At 37.2% G+C, this 9,831-nt stretch overlaps 1 protein-coding gene across 3 annotated transcripts in view; it reads left to right on the top strand.

Moving 5' to 3' along the window:
- The first annotated feature begins 1,788 nt into the window (after positions 1-1,788).
- The window catches only part of LOC107092264 (rab effector MyRIP-like), a 152,605-nt gene continuing 144,562 nt past the window's right edge, over positions 1,789-9,831 (top strand). For all 3 annotated transcript variants that reach the window (XM_015386627.1, XM_015386626.1, XM_015386625.1), the window contains exon 1: positions 1,789-1,912. The gene's annotated coding sequence lies outside the window, so the exon portion shown is untranslated. The remainder of the gene's footprint in view (positions 1,913-9,831) is intronic.

Genomic DNA, 9,831 nt, shown 5'->3' with positions numbered 1-9,831 from the left:
ATCTCACAGTGGAGAAATTTGTTATATGTAGATATTAGTAAATATCACTTGCAGAATGCAGAATGATTATCGATAAAATTAGGTAAGTAATGACAATGAAAAAGATTTCTCCCCAGAACTTACACCTGAAAGAATTTTATCCACTTTACCTTTTATCTAGGAAACATGACTGTTTAATATCTTCGTATATTTATTAGCAAAGGCTTTTCGAAAAGTATAGTTGGTGTTTATTTAGAAAATATGGATTTTTTGCTTGTATATTTTCCTGTTGGAACAGTATAGATTGACTCTGAGGTTCTGGTGCCTGTCCGCTTTAGGCCACCCCTCAGTGTACATTGGTTATTGCTTGGCAACCCTTATAAAAAAATTTCTAACTACGCTTCTGGAAAAGAGGTCCTCCAGTTTCTTTGTGTTCCTCACCAGATACATTTTCAAAATGCAAGTGGAAACATGTAAAATGGTATAATATTGAATATTGTTGAGTTATTGTTAAGAAAAAAAAAATATTTTTGTTAGGTTTCTGTTTCTGTTATGTTTTTCTTTTGATGTTCAGTTTTGCTTTGCTCTTTGTTTTATAGTTTTTGATGGTTTAATTCTTATTTTGTTGTGTTCTTTGGGTTTTTATCAGTTACTGTTTCAGTCTTGGCTCTGTTATGTTTTTCTTTTGAGTTTTCCGTTTTGCTTTGCTCCATGTTTTATATTCTTTGTGGTTTATTTATTATGTTCTTGCGTTTTCTAGTTATTTCCAGTCTTCTAGGTTTTTCAGTTGTTCCCCTCTGCTGCCCTCTTGTGTTCTCCTTTTTCCCTAGCTCTTTTCCTCTCCTGCTCTGTCCTCACCTGTTCCCAATCTTCCCATTATCCCTCCCTTTGTCTCAGTCTCCTTTTAATGCTCTACCTCTTCAGTTCTTGTTTGCTGGGCCCTCGTCTAACTTCCTCCAACTCGTCTCTCTGAGCCTTCCTCCAGCTGATGTCTCCATGGTTTCTGGTTAGTTTAGACCTGTTTTCATGTTTTTGACTTTTTGGAGTTTTTTTGGACTCCTGCTTTCCTGTTAGTTTTTGTACTTTTTATTTGTTGGATTCCTGGTTTCCTGTTGGTTTGGACTTTTTGTTTTCATATTTGGATTTTGGATTACCTGCCTCTGTTTCCAGTTTAACCTTCCATTAAATCATCACAAGAAATGTCCCCTCTGCCTCCTTGCCTCTGCTTTTGGGTCAACTAACCATAATCAAATCATGACACTTTTTCTTTTTTATAATTTTTTTCTAACAAAAAAAAAAACAAAAACATTATCAAACAGATAATTGCCTATACTTTTGTGCATTGCAATGGTTTCAGTCACTGTTTCCACTCAAGACCAAAGCCCAGGTTGTTTCCTTCCTCCCTATTTTTGATTGCATTGAATGGGTTTATGAATGAAGCATCCAGCCAGCCCACAGCCTCCTCCATCCACCCCCTCCCCCTGCAGGAACAGCACAGGCAGAGCGCAGGATGCCCATGTGCCAGCCAAGCAAAAATACTGGGTTCAATATCAGATCACACAGTAATGAAAACTGAATAAAACAGCTCAGATCCCCAATCACTGACTCATCTCTCATCAGCGCTACCAGTGTCTGGAAGAATCAAGGTTGGGTGTCTGATCGCTCACCTCGCACCCTCTCTCCTCCTCCTCCCTCCTCCTCTAATACAAACCCCGTGATCACCCATTCACTGACGTTTGCAGCTTTAAGTGGGGGGAAAAAAACAATAAGCCGAGCAAGCGAGCAGTGGCAGAGGAGGAAAAGTAACCGGGAGACAAGCTGACAGGTGCCGCGGAAGTTTACGCACGCAGCGGCGCATCCCTCCGCCTCTCTTGGTCAGTATCTGGAATAAAGAGGCTCTGACTGGCGGTCATTCGGCTCCCGCTGATCCTGTGTAAGTGATCATCACCGCAAACAGGTTTTAACGAGCAGGGGGGAAAAAACAAAACACCAGCATCTGTTTTAGATGGGATTGTTACAGTCTTATTGCACACATCATAAGGAGGAGAGTGATGCAGCGCATCTGCAATATCTCACACAAATGCTGTCATGCAGTCACAGCTAACGTGGCAGGATCAGAGGAATAGGTGGTTCCTTTAAATTGAAAGGAATGGACTCTTTATTTATTTTTGCTCTGGCAGTGTTGAAACAATCAGGTGTATGCTTTAACATGTTGAGGATGCTGGGAGGAAAACCAAAAATCAGGTCCTGAATGTGCAGAGTGTGAGTCATCTTTTTGAATAAACTAAAACGATTTACTTCCACTGAGCTGAAGCCAGTGGGAGTAAAGTCATGTTTAGTCTCTGGAGCATTGAAGGAGAAAGAAACTTTAACCCACCCAGGAATGCAAGCTGCAAATCCCAGCTTGGCAGGCAGTGCTTTATTGTAGGGTTTTTCTGCTACTTGTGCTTGTTTTTTTTCTCTTACACCTGTTGACAGCAGGCAGAAGCATATTGGAAAGCAGGGAGAGAGCAATCAACCACAAACTGAAAGAATTCCTCTGTTTATAGATTCCTATGTTCTAACAGCTGCTCACATCATGCATGATAAGACAGCAATAGCCTATTCTTCATCTGTTTTCATTTTTAACACCTTAGGTGAGAATGTGACTCCTTGTGCATGTGTTGAATGGTTTGCTTGAAAATGTGAGGGCAGCTTCCTAAGACAAATGCTGCAGTTTCCTCTGTAGCTTTGAATCGGTAGGCTAGGTGGTGATGGATGTGTTTCAAAAGGCAGCTGTCACACAGAGATAAATGAGTTGCTCTGAAGGATCTGCTTAAGCTCATCTTCTAAAATGTAGATTGAGTGGAAGATTCATTTCTTAGGGTTGGAAACACAGCAGGAGGTGACCTACTTGCTTTACCATATGCCAGGTATTCATGCAGTTGTTAGTTAAAAAGTTCCCATTACATAAAAGAAAGTACCTTTATTTTTTTATGTTTCGAGAGAAACAATAGAGACAATATATTTTTTTTCTTTTTCTGTGTACTCTGCTGGTAATCTCTAGTGTCATCTTGACCGTTACGCTCTCAGAGGCTCATTGAATTCTAGCATTTTACTGTATATTTGGAACTGTAGTGAAATACTCACCGCTAAATGTTTCAGTCAACTGTTAGTGGCGTTGGAAAATAGTTGAACCTATTGGGATTGACAGCAACTCAACCAAAAGGTGGTGAACATATAAAACCACAGAGTGGGGTCAGGGGATGACGAGTCCTCCAACTTTCTGCCTGTAGCCCTCAGATTTACCATAAAAAGCTATTTGAGTTTCATGGAATGGGTTTCTATGGCCAAGCTGCCATAGAAAGTATTGACGCCTTATATTAATGGTATATCAGGCTTTTTTAAGCCTTCCAAAGACAAAACAAACTATGAATGAATTTGTTATGAATATTTGTTGTTTTCTTTCATCTCTGCAGGAAGCTAAGCTCCAATTCATGAAGCTGCCATATCACACCACAATACAGTATCTCTTCTTTTAAAAGACTGAATAAAGTCTGAGACCCATAGTAAAGAAAACTAATTTTCACAACTTTGGCATTAACAAAAAAAATAAAAAATGTTGCTAGCAATGTGAAAAATGGTAAAAGAGACACTTTTTCTCAGTGGTGAGCATGTTATTGATCTTAGAAGGGAGGTGTATTGTTCACTGGGAAGGAGCAGCACAGTCAATGTAGATTCCTCCTAGAGATTCAATTCAATTCAGTTTATTTCTATGGCGCAAATTCACAACACATGTCATCTCAAGGCACTTTACAGTTCACCAGATCATAGAGTCAAATTGATTCAAAGTTTTCTATCTAAGGAAAACCAGTTGATTGCATTGACTCATTGATCAAATACAATCCCTCACACTAAGCATGCTTGTACCGACAGTGGAGAGGAAAAACTTCCTTTTAACAGGAAGAAACCTCCAGCAGAACCAGTTTGCAGGTTAACAATGTTCTAAGTACCAATCTTTACCTGATATTGAAGTTATAGCAATATAGTTTTTAGCTCAAAAATGTTGATTTAGCATGATAAATGTGCTTTGAAGAGTACAGTGGAAATATTTGGATGAAGTACAGTAAGTTTGAGTAGGCAGACACTGGAAGGTGAAGCAGGGTGACGAATAAAACCTGTCTGGGAATCTAATAAACAAGTTAAGTTTTGGCAGGTAAATTGCACTTCTATAGGAATTAAAAGCCAAATATGACCCAGCTCTTAGTTTAATAATAGTGGTTCTGGTGCAGATTAAAGCAACACTGCATAACTTTATAACCAAGTAGTAGCTTATTTTGAAATATACTAAATTAATCTTCAGGTCAATTTCAGTAATTGGTGCGCATCAAAGTTCTATGCGGGCTGCCCTTCTAAAATACTTGGTTATGTAACTTGAGAAGATCAGATCCATCGCTCCGCTATGGCAGTCTGAGCTCCACCCTTAAGCACGAAATCTAAATAAGCTAAAAGCTGTTAGCCAACAAAACCTTTACCTGAGCAGGCATATTTTTGGTTATCTGATGTAGAATAATCTTGAGAGAAAATGTGACATTTTTTTATGAGTAACTCCACGACTTCTCGATTGTTCTAAGCAGTCTTCTATCAGATTAAAAAACACTTTGCAACACTGAACGCAACTGCTGTCAGTTGCTTTCAGGAAATCTGAACCTTAAAATTAAAAGTTTAGTGCCCCTAGTGTCTAAAAGCTACAAAGTGTTGCTTCAAGGCTTGTTCTAAGTCTTGGTTTAGTTTTTTCATTCTCCTCTTAGTTAAGAATATGTATTAGAGTTAAGATTTAGACAGGAACCTCATCTTTTAAGGCTTCAGAGAGACTAATAAAATCTGATAAAAGGTTGCCATTTCAGATTTCAATACCTCATAAACTGTTTAATTGTAATTAGGATTTTATTCAGTTAGGATATAATATAATAATTCCATTGTTCAATTTGTTATACAATGTGTTTGATTCTCGTCAGCTAGAAAAAGCCTCTTTCTTCTTGGAGCCCAAATAAGAGCCAACCTGCAGCTGCCTACCAGATGTGTGTCATAGGAGATTGAAAATCCACCTTATCTGTCTTCATCAAATGGGAGACACTTTTACTCACATATTTGATTGAATTGACTCTGTAAAGTGCCTTGAGATAGCATGTGTTATGAATTGGTGTCATATAAATAAAATAAATTGAAAACTGGATTGAATGATTCTACGTTCTGCATTTAGTTAGCTATAAAAAAAAATACCATTCATAGTCATAGTGTGTCTGTAGGGAAATCAGATCTATTCAACAAAAAGCAGGTGAAATGGTGCCTGGCTAGAAACAAAAACGGAATAATGTCACGATATGGGGGTTCCTTGAAGATACAGTTCAATTGTAAGATATTAATTCTGGTTTCATAATATTAAATTGAAAAGTCGTTTTAGAGCAGATTAGACACATTTGCAATTCTTCTACAAATTAAGAAATTCCTGATTCTTTTTCTCGTGATAGAAATGGCTCTATGAAAAGGTTAGTAATACACACCATAGACTTTTTTTTTTTTTTAGTATTAGTATTGGTTAAAGAAGCTAAATGTCAGTACAAATCTTTGGGTAGTAAAAGTTTCCACATGCTGTTGTAAGATCTAATCACTAATCAGCCATAATGCATTCACTTACTGGTATGAAAGTGGATTCTTTCAAGGGTCTCTTTCACTGGTTAGTCTGGTTAAGATGAAAGCCTGATCATTCCTTTTTGCAAAGTGTCTAAAGCGAGCCTATTCATTGATTTAAAGCAGAACACTGAAGACATAGGAACAGCCAGCTTCATACCTCACTCATTTGCAGGCAGTTTGTTTTACTCACCTTCTATCCAAATAATATTTTAACTGCAGGCAGTCTCAATCTCCTTCTCACTTGCTGTGAAAAAAACAGCCAATAGAAGGGAGAGGGTCTAAAACAAGCAGTTCATTTAGCGCGTGGCTGCACCTGCCCTTTTAGGGCTCCAACAGGGCCTTGTTCTCAGTTTGTCCATCGTCTCTGAGGTGACGCATCACAGCAGAGCCAAGTGCTCCACAGGATGGTGTCGGTTACAATTTATTTTGTTGGTTCTGATGTATTTGGCACATCTGAGTTCATAAGTTTATTATGCGGCGATAAAGACCAACTGGCTATTGTAGAAAAAAAGCTCATAGTTATGCTCTCTAAGAGGGATGTAGCGGCTTTGACCTATTTTTCCAGATTCCACCTGTCCCTGTAAGTGAGAGTGTCAGTTTGAAGGTGTTGCTTTTGTAGCTCGAAAGAACTACAGGGGTGGACTTTAGTGTAGTGCCAATCAAAATGTGACACAAATACCTGGACTTGTCCCTCTGTATTTCTATCCAGTACAGCATCTGGTTGGGGTAAGATGTTATAGTTGGAGTGAATATTTGAGCGCCACTGTGTGCTGTATTTCTGCTTCTGTTAAAGATATTAGCTGCACAAAAGATATATTTACATTGGTTATCAGCCTTTCTGAACAGATACTGGGCAAGTTGACTCTTGTTTTCACAGCAGCTATTTTTTCTGCAAACAAGTTTTCTACAAAAAAAAATAAATAAATAAAAAATAAAAACTGCTACATACTTGTCAACTAGTATGCTAATTTGTAATATAAGGGGTTGCCTAACATCACAGACTTTATTCTATTAGTTTCCAGGTTAGCTCTGCTCCAGCTCAGATTGTATGTATAGAGTGTAAAAATAAATCTAAGCTTTTAATTAGGCACGGTCTTTAGGATGAACTGATTATGTTATATACAATGCACAAGTTTATTTTTTTTTCGATTCCACAGAATCAAACTTATCTGTATAGGATTAGATTCAAATACCCTGCTGATGGATACAAAAAATCATAGAGATGAACTTGCTAGATGTTTGTTGCATGTATATACCCAAGCCTGTTAGTAAGCCTTGATAAATTCAACATGCCTGGCCAAACTCTCAGTCATCTCAGTCATGGTGACAACAAACAGACTTAAATCAGGGCCAACCTGACTTTTGCTCAGCATTTCTAAAATAATCAGTTGGTTCTGTCGGCTTGCACCATAGCAACCTGTTGTTGAAGCCCTGATGAATTTCAGGAGGCTCTGATGAATCTGGAGGCTCATCCTCCCAGGAAAAAAGAAAATAAATTTAAATAAATAAATAAAATCTCAAAAGGCATCATTAAAATCCATAAGTGATGAGACACACATATATCATGAGGGTATGTTCTGACCAGTACTGAACTGAATCTATGTTTTTAGTCGAATTTGTGTTTGTTTGTTTGTTAGTTTATCTGTCAATCTGTGTACAGGACAACTTGAAAAGATATCAACGGATTTAAATGATACTAATTGCAGAAAAAAACGTACTTATTTTAAGAAAAATTGACTTAATTAGATTTACATTTTTTGCAGTGCAGGTACATGCATGGTTATGTTTCACTGCAGACATGACTGGTTCTCCATCACCACTGTTGACAGTTCTCATGATAAAGAAGACCTGAACAAGTGCCTTGCAGCCAAACAGTAATGACTGCGCTGTCAGCGCGTATCCATCACTCCATCCTATAGTTTTAAAAAAATCAGGACAATGTGGTCTCTGTTGGTATTGGGCATTGATTTAAAGGATATAACCAAGTAGCATCATAATCTTCATGAGAATACTCCTGCTGAGATTTCATAGTAAATAGAGTTTGACATACAGCTACCAGAAAATCTTGTGATGTGGCAGCTAGGAGAGTAATTCTTTAAATAGTGACATCACCTCTTTGTCACATGAATGTTGACAGATTCAGCTTGAGTGAAGACCAACCTTTCGTTTTGTAGTCAAAAAGTAGTTTTGGATAATTGTAGCTGTTAGGAATAAATGACAAAAAGACAGTTTGATTGAATGAGATAAATTTAAGATGCTAAGATAATTATTCCATCCTAACATTTGCTTATCAGATGTTTGTCAAAAACTAATAAATCGTAAATACATGTGAGAGTGTTTGAAAATGTCTTGCAGCACATTATACTGAACTTGAAAATTTGATTGCAGTACTGACTAAAAAACATTTTGATGCCTCTTACGGATATATCTCTTTGCATTCTTGTCTAATAGATGACAATTTCTTTAAATTTCTTTGTTTATTTAAAAGAAGCACCATGTGTTATAGCTATTATGAATGCTCCAACAAACTTAATAAAATAATAATTGAAGTCGTATTTCATATGTAAATTAGATAAAAACAACTGTGTGAATGTTAGAAATACTCAGCCTTTATTTCTACTCTCTTAGTTTTTTCTTATTTCATACAGATTTACTTTTTATCAGGTGCAGGTTGCAGACTTTGTGGGGACATTGTAACACTTTACTTTGCATGTTCACACATATCTGCAACAACTTTTGAATTAAATGTCATCCTGGAAGACTTTAGCTGGGATGAAGAATTCAGTGGCTGAATGGGGAGCTTTTATGAATTGCGAGGCAACAGTGTGTATCCTATTCACACTGTTAAATAACTGATCTGAGACTCTGCCATATTTAGACGTCATCCTCTGCTGCTGCTGAATGCAACATAAACTTCTCTCTCACCCTTAATGTTTGCTTACATCCAGCTTTTTGCCAATGGCATTGAGAGTTACCCATTGAATGACTGAAACATCTCTGACTGACGTGTTTAAGGACAAAACTGAGCAAATATTTCATTCAGGTTTCCTGAAACCAGGGCCATCAGCTCAAGTGTGCTTTTCTTGGTAGAACCGCTGAATTTAACAAGAGTCTGCTGTGATGTGAGTGTTGAAATAAGTGACCCGAGCCAAGGAAAAAAGCTGAGTGTCAATAATGAAACCATGGCCTTAGTTTGCTGGACAAAACACCACTTGATAGTGTGTAACTTCAATATTTCTCAGTGTTGACAGTAGACAGATCTCACCTCTTCACAGCTCCCCCCTCTGTGTTGTTGCTGAGAAAATGAGATCTTATCACTTAAAATGGCAAACAGCTTCGAAGGTGTGATTTATTTTTTTTTTCATTTCTAGCTAAATGGATGCTGTTAAAGTAACATAAATAATGTAAAAAGATCAAAATTATTTGCAATGGGTTGCTTCTTCTTTAGAAATTGTGTTTAGAGGAAGAGTTATGTTTGTCAAAGATCCCAGCATCATAAATGGTGATTTGAATTGCATATATTCAGCCAAATACTCGTTGGACAGAAATGGCTTTGGGGAGGTGTATGTGACTCAGAGTTTTATATCACTGACCCAGAGAATGCTAAAAATAACGAGAATAATTCATTAATTAATGTTTGTTAGGAAGTTTGGCCGACATTTTTAATTGTTAGCATATGCCATGATGGGATGAAGAGATATTTAGGTTATTTACTTATGTTCTTGTGGCACTGGATCTTATTTCACCTCTAGCTATTCAGCTAGAAGTTATTTCAATCACTAAACTATACTGCTCATTTCATATTCTAAAAAATGCTTTGTCCAAATTCTGGTCAGAATAAATAAAAAAGCTGACTGTAGTTTTATATTTAGTAAATCAGTATTTAGCAATCCAGCAGTGCTTGCAAAGTGAAACGAGGGGGCCATTTGCGGCCCTCAGGATAATTTTGTGAGGCCATTACATGCTGTTTTTTGTTTTGCTAAGCATTTTTCAGCCAGGGAAAGCCTGCAAGACTATTTCTGTTTTGGAATTTTCCTTGCCTTATCAGTCATTTTTCTATAGAAATTAAACTTCTTTGTTTAATTTAGATATTACACGCTTAATTTTCAGGTGAGCTGGTTATCTGCACTTAGTATAGGTAGTCTTTCTCAAAGTGGTACAAGTGCACAAAAAAAACCC

Source organism: Cyprinodon variegatus, unplaced genomic scaffold (genome assembly GCF_000732505.1).
Source record: "Cyprinodon variegatus isolate N-32 unplaced genomic scaffold, C_variegatus-1.0 Scaffold372, whole genome shotgun sequence".
NCBI lineage: Eukaryota > Metazoa > Chordata > Actinopteri > Cyprinodontiformes > Cyprinodontidae > Cyprinodon > Cyprinodon variegatus.
The sequence above is the reverse complement of the archived record's forward strand: the minus strand, read 5'-3'. Positions and strand labels throughout refer to the sequence as shown.